At 34.9% G+C, this 24,088-nt stretch overlaps 1 protein-coding gene across 5 annotated transcripts in view; it reads left to right on the top strand.

Annotated features, from left to right (window-relative positions):
- Window positions 1–24,088, top strand: part of sd (TEA domain transcription factor 1 homolog scalloped) — a 103,950-nt gene that overhangs the window by 9,923 nt on the left and 69,939 nt on the right. For all 5 annotated transcript variants that reach the window (XM_077437439.1, XM_077437434.1, XM_077437436.1 and 2 more), the window contains exon 2: window positions 10,742–10,889. The gene's annotated coding sequence lies outside the window, so the exon portion shown is untranslated. The remainder of the gene's footprint in view (window positions 1–10,741; window positions 10,890–24,088) is intronic.

The raw sequence follows: 24,088 nt of genomic DNA, 5'->3' as shown, positions 1-24,088 counted from the left end.
GGCAGTAATCGGTTGACATTTTTTTGAACTTCTTAAGTTCCACCACTTCCTGTGAGTTCCTCTTAAGTGTTGTCGATGATGAAAAATTAGCATAAAATGGGCATCGAGCGGGACTTAATGAACATCACTCTAGTGATTTATAAAGGGCCGGTTGCCCTATCGAAAAAATGTACGCGTTAGTCGTTAAGTGGACGTAATGCGGGTTTTATGAACTCCCGGCTTATTTCACCCGAAAAGCAACACCACCTTTTTCCGTCGGAATCCGGAGCGTTGTGAAAGACCACTCGTTCGCGTTTTATTACTTCAATATATAGTGTGTGTATAAAAACTTAAAAAAATTCTCGATCCAAGTCGCGATTGTCCGTAGAAAGGGCATTCCGATTTAAAAGCTGACGCTTAGAAAGAGGGCGCATAACTCGCACGTGGAGAAATGTAAATTTGACCCGTGCCCGGGGAGATTTTTCCCCAGTTAAATAAATTCTATAACGGAATAACAGCGATGAAAAATTGAGTAATTTAATATTTTATTCCAACTATATTTTACCGATGTCAAAATTGAAAATATCCGTTTTGACACGTTTGAAATTTACGACTATGCTTTGCTTGTCTGTGCGAATCTCTCGTGCTGGATTTAATTTTGGATAACCTTTTTTTACGTTCATCCTTTATTTTACTTATGTAAAATATAAGACGTGCTACTTTTTATGTATATAATATTATCTATTTTTATAATAATGACGTTTGTTTCAATATTTTTCAATTAATTCATATTTCACAATCCTCAATAAAATCAACAGTAGTTTTTCAAATATTAATCGATTCTTCACTGAATTATTGATCTAGTCGAAAATGTTTTAAAAATATGAAATTCAACAATTTGAATATTTCGTTTGAAAAACTTTGTATAGATTATGTTACAGTTGAAGTGTATCTTGTACGAGTTTGTCTGAAATCTCAGTATCCGTAAAAATCCATTCACCATCAAATTTTGTATTCCACTTTAAAGATTATTTTGCAACAACTCAATAATTCTTTGGAAATCGTTTCGGAAAGTTTATCTTTAAAAAGGTTTAATATTCATCGAGTCGACTATTTCATATTTTAACCACTCTATTTGAAAATAAGGATCCTTTTTTTCGGTAATATAAATACATGTCAGTGGCGTGCCGTGGAAATCTCCCTGTTTTTGTCGCACAACCTTACTTACGCGTGTGTGTGCGCGAACAGGATATAAGGGGACTAGGTGACTTCATACCGAGTCCTCTTGTATCCTGCTTGCGCATACGTTAGTAAGGCTGTGCAATAAAACGAAGAGAGTTCCACGGCACAATTATATATCTTTGTACATACATATATCTTTTTGGAGTCTGAGAGTGTGACCTCTAAGATGAATGTTTATTGTTAAACGTCAGGTGGTTAATCATTGTAGTGGTTATTTACAATTTCGTAAACTTCTATTAGATCGCCTCTTATTCTTCTTGTTTCTAATGTTTAAAGATTTTTTATTTTCAATCTCATATCGTATGATAGTGATTTAAGTTGAACCCTATCAATACGTATTTGTTCTCTTTTCTTTTGGCATGTACTAATTTGATGGCCTCGTCACCTGTCGCAAAGGGCATCAAGCTCCTCAAACAGATTTCTGTTAGTTTTGATTTATTAAATTTGAGATCGTAATTGTGTTCCATCATTGTATTTGTTTTTATACCTGTATATCGATTTATTTGTTTTATATTTTATTTTTGTTTCATATCTTATTTTGTTTTTGCGTCCATATTATTCTTGTATCCTCCCTAGTTGCTTAGCCATAGTGAAGACTTGCGACCATCTCGACAAAGCCATGCAGGATAAAAGTAAATTTCTATATATTACATTTTATATCCGATAAAAATTAAAACATACATAAAAAAAACACGTTTTTACTGACCGGAGCGGAGACTAATCAATCTTCGCTAAGTTTGACCAACTAAATTCGAATATGACTGATTTTTGCTGGCTTCTTTTCGATTATGATATATAATAATATAAGAATTTTTAAAAAATGCGAAATTTTTACAGATTTTTGCAGTTTTTAAACTCAAAATCTAGTTTCTACATACATATGTGCCAAAAGTGAGTATTGGAATCAGTAGTCAGATGTATTTTCTATTGTTTGATTGTGATCTTGGACAATCAAGTCGTATGTATGATTTATAATATGAATTTTTCTGTTATCTACTTTCTCAAATATGTAGGTACATAGTCTTATTTATAATTTACTTAATGTGTGTATTATACCCCTTCTTTCATCTCATTGTTGTTGTTTACCCATCTTCTTGTAAACCGAATCTAATTTGTGGTTGTCAAATGATAACATGTTTGCTTGACAGATGTATTTATTCGATTTGTTACATCAAAGATTCCGTTATCGACGGAACGATTCGCTGTTTATTTACATGAATCATTCGAGTACGGCAAGTGCACAACAAGTACACGCACAAACTCCATTCGAGAAACACGCGAATATGACCCCGTTCGTGTTGTCCTTCGCGGACGGAATTCTCGGTTACATTTTTTTATAAATGACCGTAATAAAACGCATAATGGCAATAAAGAGCCCTTTCGCATAATTGGCGTCGTACATCTGCTCGAAGCATACGCGTGAAAATTTACGATCTTGGCACTCGAAAGCACACCCACCCGGTCGCTGCAGGGTTGACGACAGACATGAAACGTTCAAGGTGAGTGCCATGTTTGCGTACGCAAAATTAATTTCAACAATGGCACTATCTCTGGCACCGACCACATACCTACTCCATATCCAGAGACGGAGATGGGTACGTATGTACATATGTATGTATTACGGATATGCCAGTTCACGAAATACGTACCCAGTGCGTGTTTATGGTAGGCATATTATTATTATGTATGAGTCGGTTCGGTTCGGCTATCAGTGTTGTAATTACCGTTAGCCGTTTGCGTAGTGTCATCGTCGCACGCCCACACACTAAACGGTTGGGCATCACTCACTTGTGACGCTCTCCACACTCACTATTTATAGTAATCGTTTGCACAATTCTGATCCCCCGTCGACGTACTTGTTGGCAGCCACCTCTAGAGCAGTTCCGATCTGATCGGTTGCCCACTATAGTCGTTTCCGATCGGTAAAATCAAATAGGTTGTCCACAATGTCGAGTATTTTCTTTGGGTGCTTTCTTCCGTCGTTAGCTTAAGGATTTCGAATGGAGATATGTAAGATATTGAGAGGCTGTTGAGAAGGGTCGATAGCAAAATAATGATGTATACGAAGTGCTAAGATACATAGAAGCAACAATGTTAATACATAGCCACAACGTAACTCACCTAGTTGTTTGTGGGTTTAAATCCCAGCCGGAATAAAAAAAAAATCGGTTTTCTCGTTGCTTACAAGCAGGGCCGCCGAGAGGAATCCCGGGACCTGGAAAAATGATTCCATACCCTATGACAAACCAAAAAAAATCTTATCGAAAAATAATAAACATTTAGCATTAAAGAAATATATGTATTTTTATGTAGAATAATTATAAGCCCACTCTAGAGGTCAAATAAGTCAACCCTCTACATGAGGCCACCTCCCCCCCCCTCCCCAACGAATACAGTTTGAGAGACCCTTTCGTCGGAGAACGAGACGGTTGTCCGGCAATAGCACTAGAGCAACCGCACATCACTGTTATATTAAATAAAAGGAATCACCGCAGTATAACTATAAACATACATAAATATATACCACATCAATTACCTTGGAAGAAAAACCTGAATTATTCCAGCATCTACAAACTTAAAATTCGATGCAAATTCAAAAATGGACATAAAATATCTGTGCACCAAGCCATCAATATATGAAAATAATAAATAAATGTATTTGGTTGTTAACTTTTTTATGAAGATTTCTTACGTATAAAAAACACCTGGAAAGAGAAATGGAACAATTCAACAAAATGTATACATTGATATCAGTGGCGTACTGTGGAAATCTCCCTGTTTTTGTCGCACAGCCTTATTTGCCTGTGTGCGAGGAGGATACTAGGGGACTTGATTCGTACCCTTGTATCCTGCTCTCACTGTTTGTATGTAAGGCCCATTGTACATATTTAATATGTAACATGTTTTATACACGTGTTAATAAATATGTAACATGTTTTATTGATGGTGATACATATCGCTTCTTTGTCTAGTGGGTTTAAGATTCACATTGGTTTCAATGGGTGTTGATAGATTAGACCTTGTTTTAACATTTATATATAATGGATAATGCTTTTTTTAGTTTTAGGGAATAGGACAATTGAGAGGTATTGTGCTTGAGTTTTATAAATGCAACAAGTGTCCCATGTCGAAAATATTAAACAAAAAACTTTTGATAGTATTTTGTTGTACTTTTCATGTTTCATAATGTCAACCAAAATACAAATCTCCATAGATCAAATTTGAAGTCGTATACATTGTATTTGTATGTATGTACATACATACAATATTGTTGAAGTGCATACAATTCGACATGCGTTACGGGTTCGGTTACTTTTCGATTTTCCTTTAGATAACAAACTATTTTTTTTTACGATCGTTATAATATTGACAAGTGATCTTGTGCTGTTTAGGTAGAATACATTTTGTAAAAAAAAGTGGATATAATTGACAATATCCCGTTTGTTTTTGCGTTGTATCTGCGAGGGCTAATTTTGAGGTTTACCTGTATAAAATCATATACGTTGTTACACAATTTACCGCATTACAAAACGAAGCACACGTTCTGCTATATCAAAACCAGAAAGGATGCTGCTCTCGTAATGATAGGTATCACGGACTACCTGTTCGAATGTGACGCGATTAGTGGGTAGAGGAAGGGGTTACCTAATCTCCGAGCTTTAACCCTTCAATATACCTACCAGAATATATGTAAAGAATATTAACTAAAATATTATATATCCACGTCGAATCAGTCATTTTTACGCATATAAAATGAGCCACCCTTGAGTGTGTAGCTCGTTTTTTTCTTGCACGTGTTGTAGCTGGGTTTATTTTATTATACCTTATCATTATTTTTTTATTGGTGTGTGTGAGTATGGTTTTGCGGGAGGCGAAAAAATCATGTTGCATGTTCCGCAATTTGTGCATAATTAGTTTTTCGTTGGGGATCAATGCACCTTTTCGATCTCTATAATCAGACTCCTTCGCGTGACTTAGAGAATGATCTCTTTTTACATCTTGAGAAACACGCATGTCGAATTAAATTCTTTCTAAGCAGGCCAGTGAACGGTGGCACGACTAACCTCTGCTGAATTTTTTTTTTTTGTAAATCTATGGATGTTGAGGGATGATGCGTTTTGATACATAGGCATGTTAGCCAATAAAATTAACATTTTCAACTAATGTTACGTTATTTATAATGTAGTGAATTTTGTTAAAAAAATTATAAAATTTACGCCTGCGGCGCTTATTTCCCGCAGAATTTATAAATTTATTTATTTATATTTTGGGAAAGCCAGTGGCATAGTCGATGGACCCAATTTTTATATTTTCCTATGATGTCGTATTCGGGTTGCCCCTCAGTGGCATCAATGGTATTTAACTTGTACATATGTATGTATATGAATTTATACGATGCGGTGCAAACGATCGAAAAGCGCCAGACATACTGAACCACAGATTAACGACACGTGTACCTTATGCGTGCGCACTGCTCACACTTACACTAAGCGAAATCAAACCGAAGTCCCGACATACCTACCCTGTATACGTTCTGTGCTTCTGATACTTTAGTTCCGAATTTTGCCTTTATTAGTTCCGAATTAAACTCGCCAGAAAGATCCAACTCAATTTTAATAATTACCATTTTAATATTAAATCATCTGATGTGAAATTTTTCATTCGTGAAGTCGAGAATTGCGCTTAAAGCAGCCATCCAGTTAATCTGTGGTTCAATCTGTCTGGCGCTTTTCGATCGTTTGCACCAAACCCGAATTTATAGGCTATAAAGTGAAATTCAAATAGTTGTGACATAGTGGATGGGACTGTTTTTGCCAATTTGATGAGGATCTGTTTCAACAATGAAATCAGATAAATTGACAAACTCTGGTAGGAAACGATGGACATGGAGTCATAAATATCCAAGTCTGACCAGCAGCACTAGAGATAATACTCTGAATATATTTTTTAATCGCGGTCAACCCACGGAACCCGGTTTTCCCTCGGTGGCTAGCTTTAACGCAAAACAAAATGTTTTCTTTCACGGTCTTTCTTATTTTTTATTTTTGATAAAATGATTAAGATGGTTTTATATCAAATTTGCTAATTTTTCAGAAGTGTGTATAAAAATCTTTTAAATGAAATGTTTTCAAGGTTGCTTATTTTAATATGTTCGTTGGGATACACTATTAGAAACGTATGTATGTATGTATGTACAAACGTGTTTGCGTGAATTGTAACTAAAGGTCGATCGCATTATAAAAATTGCATTATATTTTGAGTTTGCGTGTGGAGTGGTAAACTTTTCGTTTGAAAAGGAAAAATTTAACCAAGTGCAATTTTGATTCTAAAAATATTGATATCGTATCAAGTTTTATAAATATACATACATGCATAGCTTCCTATTACATGTACATATAATATAAATTGATTTTCCTCGATTGTATGACTCAATTCGTAATTTTGCGTTAGTAATATATAATACATACTGTAATAATACACGTCATTAATTATTACAACTAGTGCACCCAATTGAATTCGAAGTCCATTCATCTGCAGATTGGTAACTCAACTTTCCTTTCGACGGACATTCGTCCCTGCAGCACAAACTCTACGATACACTTTCCAATATCTGTTGAACTATCAATAAGTTGAGCTATCCGAGTCCGTCGATAGTTCATTTAATCCTCCAATTTAATTATTATGAATTAGTTCTGCATAAAGGATCCGAGTCGCATATTGACAAATGTACCAATCAATGCAAAAGCTTGCGGAGATTCGTTGCGTGAATGACTCACTAATAATATAAACATGTATATATTGGTATCGGTTAATTATATAATAACTCCAAATGTTGCCAAGGCCTAAGATTATATATGAATAATTTTATATTATGTATAAATATATTAGACTAATTGATGAAAATCGTCCTTTGGGGATTTTTAGATATGAAAACATATTTTTTTAACCTATATATAATATCGCTACATTTTCATTTACATATTTACTTCACATCTACCATTTAATAAATAAACATATTTCATGATTCTTTTGTTTGATTTTTTTTTATAAAAAATATTTGTTCGTCGCTATTGCGCAACTTTCAATTTCAGCCAATTCCATTCATCACAGCTTGTCAAACCCCTCCCACTATATACATTATATCTCCACTTTTTCTTAACCCATTTTCGTCGCTGTTATTTTTCCGCGCGAAAATTCGCGCCCCCTGGAAGCCAATATCGCAGAAGATGGATCCAATAATCAATTTCGTCGCCGTCAAAATTCAAAATTTTCCACCCGATTCGGTCTCGCAATATTTTTCCGCAAATTTTCTCTCACGCGTGTGTGTGTGTGTGTGTTCGTGTAAAATGTCGATTACAAATTCGCGCCGAGTCACTCTACTTTATGTCGTAATTATTTATTTTACAACCGATTTAACTTTTTACGATTTCCGATCCCTCCTTTTCGCCGCGGTTGAAGTTTCGCCAACGCGTTTTGCACGTTTTTTTTCTTCATTATTTATTTTTGTAACCCTTTCAGCGTCCGTTTTAATTCGGTGGCTTTAGAAATGGTCGACTTTTTTTTATTCGGTTGTGTTATATTTTGAAGTTTAGTATCTAACTCACTCTGACTAGAAAATCGATCATATCCAATCTCGGTTCGGTGAGTTCATTCTTTTATAGTTTATTTTTCTTGGGTGAAAGCGGACGAAGCTCGGCGCAAATCTTCCAGTATGTACGAACTTCTTTTTATTCTTCTATTTTTATTTTCTATTTTCAACAACGTTGACTAGGGGTAGGTGGTTGCTTGCGGCAACAAGTTGTATGAACGTTCATACATGCATACATACACGTGTATACTTTGGCTCTCACATTTTCGTGATTTAACTTCGGCTGAAAATTTCCGATGATTCCACGCATTTCAAGCGTTTAATATAAATTTCAAATATAGGGGTTGGTTTTATAAAGGGGGGGGGGTGAGAATGGGTAGGAATGGTCGGTTTTTGTGCCGTAAGCGCATGCCCACCTGTTTACATTTGCCTGGACAATGGCCAGGCGTTTGTATACACTACATTACTATGGAATAGGCTCTATTGATTTTTGAGCATTCGAACCGAACGTTTCATCCCTCAAATAATCGTTCTTCGCCGCGTATATCCGGCGTATGTGTATGTTTGTGTACGTGTCGGCACACCTAAACCCTCGAGGGCTTAAAGGGAGAACGGGGATGGGTTGTAGGTAATTCTTCAAATCGTTAAACGTGTACAATGACGTACCCTTTCACCGATCAATTCCGCATTACGTAAATGATACAGACGGCAAATGCGATAAATAGATTATATGTATGTACATATACATATGTACGACGCGCTAAGAACGGACATTGACTTTCATTTTTACTACACTTTCATAATAAAATCGGCGGATAATAACGTTCGACGACCGCAACTGTTATATTGGCCAATATATTTCGAATCTTTGATAGTTTTATGACCCAAAAACATATTATACGCCGCCTATTTCGATTGTGAATTTAATATTAGACTGCGTTGAAGAAATTCACGCCGACGTTTTCATTAGTTTTGTATTATAATTTAGAAATCACCTTTACATACTATTGTTTCAAGCCAGACAAACGTGCGAGCAAAAAGGATTTGTTATGTTGTAATCAGGGCTGTGAAGTCCGAGTCGGAGTCGCGGAGTCGTAGCATTTCAAGCGGATTTGGAGTCGTAAAAAATCAGCAGACTTCGACTACTTTTTATTTTCTTTAATTAATAGTATTACGGCATGTGTCAACTAGTGTCTTCAATTTTATTGAAATAAATCTACTAAAAAAATTAAATTTAATAATCCCTTAGAAAAATCATGAATTTAAATTACATTATAAATAAAATCGTCGAGTTTCACGTATTTTGATATGTTATCGCCAAAATCATACTTTTTTAATCTCAGTTTTTATTAAATTGATTTGTTCGTATATTAAATTCATACACTTATACATACTATGTATGTTTTTCCTTTTTGTTTATACCTATTTCATTACCAACAATTCAATTCAATTCAATACATTATCACGTAAATTTTTAGTGATTTTTTTAATTCCTTTAATTTCTTATATTTAGAAAATCGCTGCTATTTTTAGTATACTAACAATTTTATACGTTGGCAAAAAAAGTCGATCTTACTAAAATCGTTCAAGTTGTAGTCGGAGTCGGTAAATTTTTAACTGGCTCCGCAGTTTAATAAACCTATACGTTTAATCACTTGTAGGCCTCCGAAATATGCAAACTTTGAGAGAAAACATTTCTGTTTTGATTTGCACATGAAATTTCTCTTAAAATCGTCCATTATTAAAGTCTCTGTTTTTTAATATATGAGCAGTTTTTAATTAAAAATGAACACTAGTATATATTATAAGTTTATCTTTAGCTATTCATTAGAACGTTTATATTTTCACTCAAGTGTCTTTCTATCATTTTCTTCTTTATATGGTTTGTCCGGTGAATGGATTACTCCGCACGAGTATTGTAGTTTTCCACGAGTTTTATTTTTATTTATTATTGGTTTCTGTGTATGATATCCTCGTGTGAGCAATACTTGTGTCAACAAAACTAGTGTGGGAAATAATCATAGAACCGGTTTGTCCACAGGATCACTAATAGTTCAATAAATTTTCTTCTCATATTTCATTATTACAAAAATTGGATAAATTTTTCCTATAAAGTGCAGAAAGTCTCAAACAAACAGTCGAGATTTTTTGTCCTTGATCTTTACAGACGATTAATTATGCACAAAGAACGCAGAATCCTTAATATTCGTACAATACGTAAATTTTTTGCAATAATATACAGAATGGTATCGACACGGGAAAAAATATATCACTTTGTCTTGATGATTTCTTCCGATTTTGATCATCCTTCAAAAGTTCATGTGGTTGAATTTGAAGCTTGTTCCCAAATCGTATGTAAATTTCTATTATTTTATAAAGCACCGGTTACGCAACGATATTTCGTAGGCGTTCGATTATTCGTAATAATTTATTATCTTTCCTTTTTTATTCCTCTTCGTACGAAAGAAAGGTTTGTGAATGGTGAGTTTTTCTAACCGTTTTTGCTTTTTTTTTTGTTATTATTATTTTTTTGAACGGCGGTTTATACTTATTTGATTGTAGTGATTCTTCAAGCCGCCCACGCACCGTCACCGTTCCCTTAAAACCCATTGTTCTGTACGCTTCACGGTCCCTCTTTTTCCCTGCCCGTCCCTCTTGTCTCCAATGGACTCTCCGTCGCTGTGTGTAGTTTTGTACAAAATTAAATCATCGCACGTACACGTTTTACCGCTTCGTATAACGCAATAGAAAACACAGTGTTAACCCATTGTCGTCGTTTGACCACGGCTCGTGTGCGTTCCATTATATACGTACCAAAAAATTGATCCATTCACACATTTTATTCAATCATGCTCACGTACGAGTGTCATATTATGTTATATAATACGGTCGATAATCGTGTGTTTAATTATTTTTTCTGTCTCTTTTCAGAAGTGTCCAGTGTGTTGTTTTGTTTTTAACCTGCTATCGTCGTCGGCGGATGGTGAATTCGAACGGACACTGCTTCTTCACTTCCGGCGATTTTGCACCGTGTAAAATTTTACCATTGGGTGATCTCGGCGCTTTCGCATCGATTACGGTAAATGTTACATTTTACTTTCTTGCAATCGCGTTGAAAAAATATGCATATAATTAATTGATCGTTTGTAGCGTTTAGTATGTGTTTCGGTGTTGTTGCGCTTGTAGCTCACTCTGGATACAATGCAATTATCGTTCATTGAATTGACAAAGCTCTCACGCGAAAGCAAATCATGACAATATATCTCTATAATTATCTGTATAGTCATTCAAGCTACATACAATAAAAAAGTTGTAGAATTTTACAAAAAAATCTCCGATGCATTTGTATAATAAAACTGCATAACTCATCGTGGAAAATGGGACGTCATTGCTTATTATCACATTGGTGCATTCGCATAGACACGCAACAACCCCGAGCAAGTGAATGTGTGGCGTTGTGATAATATTTTCATTCCATTTCACTTCTATGAACATCCATTCATCCAATTCGGGTCAGCGCTTTCACTCGTCTCCTCCAGGAGGGATTATCCCTCTGGGATATTAACCCACGGAATACTTTTCTCACTGCTTTTCAATTATTTTACGAGGATTTCTGGGTTGTCTCACTTTTATTAGTCGATAAAATTTTCTTAACCACCCGTCCGAAGTGTTTTCCATTGTCACTATAATGGTAAGAACACACTCAAAAGTGCGGCACGACACGTCTAGGTAGACTCCAGTCGTGTCTTCGTGTCATTGCTAATTCGTTGGATCCTATTATCTCGACAAATTTCTCCTTCATTTCTTCAAATATGGGAATCACCGTTATCGTTCAATATTTAATAACCTATGTGTGAGTTTTGGGAAGGATCGCGCCGGTACAGACTAGGCATGCCAGTATTTTTTTTATGTACAAAACTATCTTTAAAAAATCACGTCCTGCGCATCACTCTGTAATTTTTTTATTGTTTAATTTTTAAATTAAGATTTAAAAATTTTAGTTGAAATGCCAACAACAGTTATTTTAATATTGAACATATTTAACAATTCGAACCATCGCAACAGACTGATGGCTAAAGCAAACTTGCTCCTAAATCACATATAGTAAATCGGACTCGGCTCATCAATCAGCTCACACGTCACAAATGACGTATGACGTGACGATATATGTAATGCTTAATTGTGACTGTGTTAAGTTAAGTTTAGTAACTACACTCCACTTTGACACATTCACAATTTATCGTCCGTGTTAACTAGGCACATTACAATCAGATGGTGGTTTGAGTACTACTTTATATATGTACATACATATGTATTTGTCTGGGATTAGGAAAATTTTCATCACGTGCCTATATCAAATTAAACATCGCTGTATCTACACACGTAATAATACTAATATTTACCTCGGTCAATTTCGATCAAATGTTTCAGTAAATATATACAACTAATAATATATACATTTACTTCGTGTGGACCAATAGATATGTACATTCGTATACAGTACGCATAGTTAGAGCTACGTGCGTTTAATTTTAACATCATTCGTGATTTATTATTTCGACCACATGCGGCAAAAGTCGTGTTCAAAAACGCCTATCTTGTATCCTTACCTTATATCTCGATTATTTTATTTTTTTAATGTAAATATAATGGCTTGAGTCAATAACCCGTTCGCGGACAGATGCTTCGACGACGCGTTCTGCAACCCGTCGAATATTTTTGATTGACAACGAACCGTCGTCGATCTGGCGACTTTGTACCTTACGACCTCTTGGTTAAAGACTGTTTTGGACATTTCGAACTGTGTCTCTTCTTTGAGAAGAGATTAAACATCTCTGTGACGTTTGCGTTACACACATCAGCTCTGGTGTACGGAGTCGTTCATTTGTCATTCATTTCACGTGCGCAATTCATTCTCTTGATCGCGCGTGCTCCGACTGCTAGGCTACGTATGCTTCGTCAGTTTTAGTTCTTTTCTTCCACTTGTATTTTTTTTTATTCTCCTATCTCGTATTTGTGCTCTCTATATACGGTTAGAAAAATGTTTGGAGATTTGTTTGCGAGTTTTATTCACATACTTTGTTACATATTTACGAAGATTCCAAATTCGGACACATATAGATGTTGGCCGGTGTAATCAATATTGTCTTTCAATATAAAAATATATAAAATGTGTCCTAAAATATATTGCATTGATGTTCGTAATGTAATACACACTTCCTCGAAGAAATTCTACGAAACTTTTTGTCCATATGTTAAAGTCAATATTTTATCCTCAATTTTCACGAGTCGTTAGTCTGCTCGACGTTGTCAACGGGTCGATTTTATATATATATAAATAATATTCATAAAAAAATCAACGTAATTTTTATTTTAAAACTCGCATCAATTTTAGACGACGGCACACAGTCGCGAAATTTTGCCAAATGCACCTACTTACTTAACCGTTATTTATTGCTTTATATTACAGTAATATTTTTATTTTATTCAGTTAATTCTGTCATGCTACACATTGAGCGTGTCGCGTTTTAGACTCGATTCATTTTAAATATGAATTCAATCGTTGCATAAATTTTTAAGTACCTCGCACCACCCAAACTGCAAATTGCATGATGAAGATTTTGAAGTAGAACTGCATCAATTCATTAGGATACGTATTAACGATAGTAGAAAAAATACGTCTCATTTGAAATCGTTACGAAACCAAAATTATCTCTCGAAAAGCATTCATATATGTCAAATATGATGCTTTCTATAAATAATAATAAATTTTAGTTTATAGTATTTCGTTAAAGTATGTAGTGCAAAAATGTATGAAATCCTGTAAATTACCGTGATAAGTGTCAAAAAAACTTTTTTTTTAATTTAAGTTTTTAACGACTGCACCCCTCTGGTCTTAGATCAAATTCCAAAGTATAACATTTTGGTTATATATATTTTTAAAAATTCGTATATATTTTTTGTGTTAAATATAAAAGATAGATACCCAAGAAAGTTCTCAACAAATTAATACATATGTAAAATTGACTGGAACATGAATAAAATTACGATTTTTTTTTTTTTTTTTTTGATTTTTAAATGCTTTTTATTATTACGAAATTATGTTCACAATACATCTTATATCTATTTTAATAGCTACTGATCTACTGATCATTGTCTATTTTACAATTTTAATTTAATTTGGTTAGTAATTACAGTATTATATTATTCTAATGTTAATCTAAAGCATAATAGGAAAAAGAGCTCAAAAACCTATTTACAATCCTTATAAATGTTCATAATACATCTAATACATAATATTAATTAAAGACTATCTAAAGTCGATGACCTAAAGCAGATTGTGTTTAGGTAATCTGTGTTTATACCTGAAGGGTATAGACATTTTGTTGTAATCACCGAGACTCTTCACAAGTGTGTTAGTATGGTTATTAGTGATTCTTTCATAGAATCTACTGGTTAGTTTGTTAGTAATGTCTGTAACAAACGGAATATTATATATAGCATGCAGTTTTTTCAGGTTACTATATATGGGTGTATTATAAATTATTTTAAGGGATTTATTTTGTATTACTTGGAGCTTGGAAAGGTTAGTATTCGAGGCGTTATTCCATACAGGTGAAGCATAGGTTAATAATGGTAATATGAGCGCGCGATATAATTTTATTTTATTTAGCGTTGATAAAGAACTATGGCGATTAAATATTGGATATATTGAGGATATACCCCGCATCGCCTTGCATTTCGCTGCCTCAATGTGAGGTGCCCATCTCATTCTTTTATCAAACGTTACTCCTAAATATTTTATTACTGACTGCCATTTCAGACTTTCTCCAGAGGGGATTTTCAGATCTGAACTTGGCTTATGTTTTCTAACACTAAAGAATATGGCGTCTGTTTTGGTTTGATTAATTTGAATTTTCCACTTAGTGAAGTGTTCAGTCATTGTTTTAATTGCAAATTCAAGATTTTTAAGAATAGTGTCTGGTTTTTTGCTACTTGTGAAGCAAGCTGTATCATCTGCATATAGGGCTATGTGACAGTTTTTTGGAATAGGTATGTGATTTATATATATGGAGAACAAGAGTGGGCCAAGCAAGCTCCCCTGCGGAACGCCAGCTGCGATTATTTTTGGAGACGATAATTCATTATTTACGCTAACCACTAGCTTTCTACGAGTTAAGTACGATTTGATGATGAGAATTAGGTAGTTTGGTATTTTGTTAATAAGGAGCTTATGAATGAGTCCATCGTGCCAAACCGTGTCGAAGGCCTTTTCTATGTCGAGACATACCATTCCGGTACTTCTCTTCATATTAAAGTTCTTCGTCACGTGTTCAGTTAGTCTTGTTAGTTGTTGGGTCGTGGAATGTCCAGTGCGAAATCCAAAATTACGATTTGAGTGGCTCGCTATCTATGGGAAAACGACGATTTTTAATTGTCAGAACTAGATGAAATGTATCATAATAGACCCAATTGAACTGCGATAGTTGACTATTGAGTGTTTATTTCTTTTAATAGTAAATTTTTTTAAACAATTCCTAAGAAAAGATATTTTACATAAATTCACCTACCTACTGATTTTTGTCGAGTTAAATCGATTGTTTGGAGGCACAGGACATCGTTTATAGTCGATGTAAATTTTATTTTACTTGATAATTATTTATTTAAAATACATACTTGAAAGAGGCGGGATAGCCGATGGACAAGAGGGGTTTTTTTTTATTATAATATCAAAAATTACAAAATAAAATAATATAAATACAAAAATCGAAATAAAAAAAGAAAATACTACTAGAAAGTTTTCTACTAGGTCCATCGTGGGAAATCAAAAATTTGCATTATTCACTTGACCCAATGTTACAATACAGTCCATAATAAAAACATGCCTTCGAATCAATATATCAAATTGAAACTTTGACCTATTGTTCTCGTGCGTAGGTGGTGCGTACAGATTAAAAGTGACAGTGAATAACTCACCGGGGCGAAGAATCGTTTTATATGTTTATTTTTTTAGGATCGCCATCGAATCGGCGCTGTTTATCCGAAGCCTAATTGTGAGCGTTTGGGAGTTTGCGGCGAGGCAAAAAGCGGTCCGGCGTGCAAGTGGCCGCATGGCGGGCCGCATCGTTTCCCACAGCCAGCGGGCGCCTTCCGCTAGGAAAAGAAAACGCAGTCCGCGCTGATAACCGGCCCGCGGGATTCCCTCGTCCATTCCGCACATTCCCGGCCGCATTGCTCGGCGGCCGCATTTGATCTTGCGCCGTCTGTCCGTCCGTCCGTCCCGCAACGCGGTCCTGTATGTTTTGTACGCTTAAATTATTTTCATTGTTCTATTGTTCGTCGCCGCGCCGACGACCCCCCCCCCAACTCCCCCCCTTGGATAAAAAACGCAACAAAAACAAAATAAATAAAAAATATACATACTTGTGTATAAGTGGAACGACACTGCGAATGTCTCCTGCGCGGCTGCATTTATGGCCTATACCAGGAAAGGGTGGTTCAATCTCTCAAATTTGAAATTATTCAAATTGAATGTATGTAATTACGTTTATATGCCTGTTATTCTAATACAGGCTCGTAGATGAAAAATCTAATAGTGGTTTAATTTCAATAGGTCTCATTAAACTTTGATTGGTGTCATTATTCAAACTAGTCGGTTTCTGTAAGAATTTAAATTTGTCTTGTTGAAACGGTTCCATGCAAAAATGGATGTTAGTTTATAGACTGAATTTATTTACAACATTATTTCTATACGTATGTAGGTGCTAAATGGGTTTGTTTTGATTTTGAATTACTTTTTATTGTTTATAAATTGATGTTGATATTTCAACGGGTGGTTTCGGAAAAACAATTAATAGATACATAAAATTATATGTATAATAGGTATAGATAACAACAACAATTGTCTGAATCGAAAGTAAATTGGAACTAAAATCAGAATCGGGAATCAGAAATGAAATAGGAACCGAGAATCGGAACTGAAATAGGAACCGGGAATTGGAACTGAAATTGGAATCGGGAATCAGAATTGGAATAGGAATCGAAATCGAAATCAATATTGTCGTCATAGAAAACGGTAAAACTTAACAAGTCTCGTTCGAAATTATATGTATACTAGTGGTTTTACCCGGCTTGTATTTGTAATATAAACAGTAAATCTAATAGTAAACATTCATTTATTTTTTTATTAAATTTATTTGAATCGAAAAAAATAACATTAAACGATATCGATATCATCGTCATAGAAACATTGAAATTTGATGCTCCCACCCAAACCTCACATACAAAGTGTCTTTCGAAATTATATATTAGATTAGATGTTCATAATATGTCTTAGGTCTATTATAATAGTTACCGATTATCTATTAATAGTAACTGATATTATTTTAATGTTAGTGTTATCTTATTTTAACCTTTATTTTGTTAGTATATAGCATAAGTAAAAAGCTCAAAAAACCTATTTACAATAATTTGTATAAATGTTTATAATACATTTTATATATAATATTTAAACTAAATACTCTTTACAATCGACGATCTAAAGCAGATTGTGTTTAGGTTATCTGTGTTTATACCTAAAGGGTATATGTACATAGACATCTTGTTATAAAATGGATATGTTTAATTTCATACCATATCTTGTTAAATATTTGTAATGGTTCCTTTTTATTTGCTACTCACCTTTTCAATTAGGGTCATTCATAAATCATCAAAATCAATATTGCAACCGCTTATCTTATAAAATAACTAAGGTATTCCGTGAAAACCATTCTGTGATTGCCCGTTGTGAATCTTGCCATTGTTCTCAACATGTACACCTTCACACTACACTGATATCAATTACTAATTGATATCGCCTCGTTTGACGGTTTTTCTCATAGCGATGAGTATTTTTTTGTTTACCTTTTTTGTAACCCTGTCCATAAACGTGTCCAGAATATACTTCTATGTCAATGTTGATTAATCAAATGAATCCTATTGGACACGGGTCGTATCATTCTCACGTACGTACATACATATGTATACCCAAAATATATTTTCGATGCGATGTGGATCACTTGCCAAGATCACAATCTGTTAATCGCATACAGAAACCAGACGATACACGGTCCGGTGTCAATACTGCCCTATTATTTCATCAGTCATGTCATTTTTGGACGCTCTCCCTATCAGTCTAATTCTCTAGACGTTGACAGCTCGTATCAAACGCACATACATTTCAACTAGCACTTTGTTCTTATACATTTTTACATTTGTCGATTGGCTTGTCTGTCAAAGTCGTGAAATAAATCATACATTGCGGTCAATTTAATATCTCAATGCATCTTTTCATGCTTCACTGCATGTTTGGGTTCACATCCAAATGTGTTCATTTTTCCACGTGTCCGTTTTTCAACCTGATTTTTGCATTGCCTAAATTTTTGTTCAATTTCTATCTTCAGCTATTGGTTGCTATTTTTACATGTGTGCTGAAACCATAATAGTATGGAGGCATTGTTACCTAAGCGTTTCATCGGAATATTGAAATTTCATCTTTGCATTATTAAAATAAATAAATGACTTGATAAAAGACTAGTCTTCATACCACGACCGTAACCAGGTTTTTATAGGGTGGAGAGGATTGAAACGCAAGTGTAAATATGTAGGTACCTCCCCCCCCCCAAACGACTTTAAAAAAATCAAAATTTTTGAGAAATTAAGGTTAGAGTATATAAATATTGGGGACATATTCTTCAGCACATTCAAAAGAAATATTTATCCAGGGAATTTATACGACTAGAATCCTGCTCGCGCAAATTAAGTGAGTATGTACCGTTTACCATGCACCCTTTTTTTTGATCTTTCGACTTAAGATCTTTCGATTTTCGATCTTTGCCTTCCGATATTTGCGTTTTCGGGCGTTTCACATTCGGGCCCGTGAAGGAGACCGCTTCATATTATACCTGCTGCATTTTATTTTCAGAAATACTCCATGAATATATATTAAATAAGTGAAAAGCCATTTCATAGGTACATATAATATATCATGCTTCTCTGCATTATATCCAGCTTTTTACTTTATATATTTAAATTTTGTAATCATAAGAATATTCGTTCTAGAGATTTGTTTCTGAAGTTGTATCGTGGCATATGTAACTTAAAATCTTCCCAATTTAATGAACAAAACTGAATTTAAATTAGTTCAGCCAGTCTTGACTTTTCAAGCTTCAGGACAAATAAAAAAAAATGTTGTCTTTGATATATACATATGTATATGTACATACATATGTATGTAGATGTTATATTTACCTACATTTAGTATAGGGAAGATACTGTACTCGGACTTCAAATCATCGGTTTACTTATAACGCAAATACGAACAATGATTTGAATTGCCGCTGCAAATATGTCATTATCTCTGTTTGGAAGATTATGCAAAATGTGCAGTTGCACATACACACACGCTGTATTATGTACATTGGTCCAACAGGAAACACACAAGAGACAAGTCACAATCATAACATAACGAATTGTGTACGACGCAACTCATTCATACACAATCGACCCGTGTTGTGTTGCTCAGCACGCGCCTCGCACATTCAACGTAAGTGCTCTCTCTCTCACTCTTTCGTTTTAATCAATTTTCATCCGAACAATTCAACCCTCCCGCGACCAAAAATATCAAACGAGATCACGTGAGTTAAACGGTCTTTTTGTCAGGGCTATTATTTTCGGACAATTCATCGTGTCATAAGAACTATTTTGTGTTAAAATTCGTTTGCGACAAATTTGAATGTTTTCCATAGTGAAGATATTTATTTACAGATGGCTTAATTGGTTGCTGCGTATTTGTACAAGTACACACATCGTACAAGAAAAAAATAAGTTAATTATCAACAAGCTTTAATCAACTTGCTGCTCTCTTTTATTTCTTTAATTTTATTTTATTACATACAAACATCAAATGTGGAATAACATGAATTACCCCAAGACCTCATATGTATATGGTTAGATTATTTTCCTACTTACATAAGTACTAATAATTTAAGAAAAATAACAGGACATAGAATACAGTATAGATATCTGCATATGTACATATGGACAAAAAAGGCGATGATTAAGAAAAATAAAATTTAAAATTAGAACTTTAGAACCATTGAAAATATTTGATAAATTCTTGAATGACGTTTGGTCTTATCGTCGATTCATAAGATGATGCTACATTTGCTAATGAACAATTTTAGAATATCTCCTTATGCTAGACTCGATACACGACGTCTTTACATTTCGTACAATTTCTAACTGCACAAGGATGCTTGCCAAGTAATGTGTCACCTTTAGTCTCGCACAAGACAAATATTCAAGACGAGTTATACTTCGATTTCGCGTTTAAATCGCATTTACATCTTTTTTACTTACTGTATATGAATACTGAATTACTAACTAAGAGTGACTCACCAATACTCAATGTATGTATATATGTATGCACATAAAATGTATGCAGATCTGAGACACAGTATTTCTATAATTTTCCAAATTTCAGATTAAACAGAGGAAAGGTCCGATGTTCGAAAAATCCGTTACGAGAAATGCGTACATTTTCATGTCATCATAATTTAAAGCCATTCGCCATCCACTGACGGATGGAGGCCTCTCCAACACACTTCTATTCACCTCCGTTTTGCGCAACTCCCATCTATCCATCCCACAATTTTTTTCTGATTTCATCCACCCAAGAAATATCTTTCGGCCTTCCTTTTAACATTTTAAATTCTGTGGGGTACCATTCCAGCACTTCTCTTGTCCACCTTTCGCCCTTCTTCTAACCGCGTGATCCGCCCATTGCCATTTCAATATCTTCACTTTCTCCGCTTGTCAGTTTAATGTACATATGTATGTCATTATCATCATCTACAGAAATTCGCCATCCACTGCTGGATGAAGGCTTTTCTAACACGCTTCCATTCGTCTCTGTTTTGCGCAACTCTCATCCGTCTCACCTCACAAGTTTTTCTTTAATTTCATCCATCCGTATATCTCGAGACCTTCGTTTTACATTATTTCGGGTACCATTCTTGCACTTATTTCGTCCATTCTTCTACGAGCTACGTAACCGGCCCATTGCCAATTCAACCTCTTCACTCTCTCCACTATATCCCTTCTCATACTTCTCACCGACGTATTCCGTTTCCTGGCTTTCCTCGTAATGCCAAGTATACAACGTTCCATACTTATTTGAGTGCATTAGACTTTGTGTAGCATCTTGGCGTTCAATGTCCAAGTTTCACATCCATACGTCATCACTGGTAAAATGATCGCAGATCGTTTTCTTCAGGAAAAGTGGCATTTTTTATTTAAAAACCGCATTAATTCGTCTAAATGCACTCCATCCGTTTCATACGTCTCTTTATTTCTTCTTCTTTACTACCGGAAATGTCAATTATTTGACCTAAATATAAATAATTATTTACTACTTCTACTATTTTATTATCCAATGAAATGCTATCAGGCATGCAATAATTATAACTATTGTACATTAGTTTAATGTATGTATGTATGTATTCATAAATATAAAATATTGAAAAGATTGGAAAAAGTTAATAATTTACATACATACATGAGCTCGTTATATGTAATCTCCGATTCGAAGGTGTTGTTATCGGTAGTGTCCGGTTTGATATACAAGTATTCGAAAATTAACCCAATGGAAACAATATTACATTTTGTAAATCGGAGTCGGGGTCATGTTTTTTAACGACTCCGCAGCCAGGCTATATTCATACCTCGATCCCCGTCTAGGTGCACTCGTTTAAATATTCGTTATGTGCAATTCGCCTAGTTGTGGGAGACCTTTAAAATTGGATCGATTCTCGCGCACCGTCGAGTAGTCACGTTCACCTGTAAATAAAATACGTCGGATAAAATGTCAACGACGCGTCAGCATCGCGGCCGGCAAGCAACGTGTTAAATATAACTCGACTCGTCAACGGGGAACACACGTCGTTCGGTTCGATTCCGCGGAAACGGCCGCGCTCGACCTTTAATTTATTTTTCAACTATAAATTGGCACGATTCCCGATCTGTTTGGCCCGCAGAGTTTGATTTATGACTAATACTAGTTTGATTTTCTCCGTATAAATAAACATTTATAAATAATGGTACGTGCGTGTGTGAGTGTGCGTTTGTGTGCACCCACAACGTGGAAATGTAAATGGATTCGATGTTCCGCTCATTTTTTGTTGTTGTTGAAGATTAAGTGGAGTAAATCGATTTAGCACATTTTGGATCTAACGGTCCTATTTTTATAACTTGTCAGATAATAAGTTTCATTAGTTACTTCGCAAAAATGTTGAATGATGCATTTTCAATGTACCTATATACTATCTTATTTGTTTAGAATACTTACATATAGCTATTTATTTTAAGCATAAATGAATATCACTTTCGTATGATATGAGATTGAACGAATGAATCTTTCTACTATAAAAACGAAAAAAATCAATAAAATTATAAACAACCATTACAATGATAAACCTCAATACGCTTAAAATAACACTCATCTGAGAGGTCATACTCTCAGACTCCAAAAAGATTTTAACTTAATTATCAAAATAATTAAAGAATCGTATCTTTCAAATAGAGTGGCTAAAATTTAAAATAGTCTATCCAATGAATTAGTAACTTCTATTAACTTAAACCTTTTAAAAAAAACTTGATGATTTCCTTGAAATAAATAGGTTTTTGTAATACTTTTTTACATACCTCCTTTGCATTTTTCCAGTTTATATTTTGTATTTTCTCTTCTTTTTTTAGATTGTTTCTTTCCTCTATTTTCTTTTCGTTTTTTTTTTATTATATATCTTATTTGATTTTTGTATTATACATTTATATGTATATTAAAAAACCCATTTGGTCCATCGTCCACCGCTTTTCCAAAGTATTCTTAAATAAAAAAGATCAATACAAGTATATACCTGTGCATACATACATATGTACATATATAATTTACGCTCTGACCTGAATTTTTTGATTGATTTTAGATCTTATTGAATACTCAGGTTCAACTTTAAGTGTGATAATTAATTGTGGCAGACTGTTTTTCTTCCCAGTGTTTACTGTCAATTTCTTGTTTTTCGTAGGAGTTTATTCGTCATAGCTGACAAATAAGGAAAATCACAAGTTATTTTATTTTAAATGAATAAATTAAAAGTATTTTTCATCACTATATTTATATAACTATGTAGATAATAAAACTTAATTTATTTCTGTCTAATTTTCTAGATGCATTTCAACTTATAGGCGTACATACATACATACATTTTCCAAATGGAACTAATCTTCGATGTTTTTTTCAACCAATATTTAAACTTTAACAATATTGGGCAATAGTTGGAACTATCTTTGATTTTTTTGATTGCTTTTATATTATCCGTAATATGTATGTGGGATTTTATGTGTGTGAGCGAATTATGTAATGGGTAATGTTAAGGAGTGATGTACAAACAGTGGTACACATGAGTGTACACTGTTTGTGAGTTGGCAGAAGTGTGACGCCAACTGACGGTGAGTAGTCGAACCGTTGGCCGGGCGGCCGCCGGTGGTGCGTACGCGCACGTGTTTATACTCAATGGTATAATAAACGTACATTGATGGACCAACATCGTCTTTGATTATCTCTCCCGCAATCCTCCCTATATCTTTGGATCCCACAAATGGGGGCTCGGTTCCGGGATAGGGATTAAGATTGCGAGAGAGGAGAAGACGCCGGCAATCTGACAGATGGCGGCCATTCGTGTTCGAGAATATTCCACGGGTGTTCCGGAGAAATTGGAGTCGGCGGCTATCATCATAACATAGTGGCGGACGTGTGCTACGAGGACCCTGATGACTGTGATGACCAACGACTACCAAGATGACAAGGACATCGACGATGACATCAGCCGCGACGGAGTATGACGCGTCAGCGTCGAGGACGGAGCGTGACGTCACAAGCCGCGCGCAATTTGACATCGCCGCGACGATGACAGATGACGAGACGAGCTTACAGACGACCATCAGCTGAGAATCATAGTGTGATTGTGTGTGTGTTTGAATGTGTTGTTCATTGCGAATATAGTGAAGGTAAACGCGTTTTGTTGGTGGTGCAGAGGCGCGTCGAATTCCAAGGCTGACGATCCACGGTGGTCTATCACGACGGCTTGTTGGCACGGTCACTCTTCTATAGGTTTCAACAGACGGTTGGACCTGACGGTACCTGAGGGTTTGGAGAGGGGATCGGTGTCAAGGGTCGGTGGTGCC

This window comes from Arctopsyche grandis, chromosome 9 (assembly GCF_051622035.1).
Source record: "Arctopsyche grandis isolate Sample6627 chromosome 9, ASM5162203v2, whole genome shotgun sequence".
NCBI lineage: Eukaryota > Metazoa > Arthropoda > Insecta > Trichoptera > Hydropsychidae > Arctopsyche > Arctopsyche grandis.
Note: the sequence above shows the minus strand (reverse complement) of the source record. Positions and strands in the feature narration are given on the sequence as shown.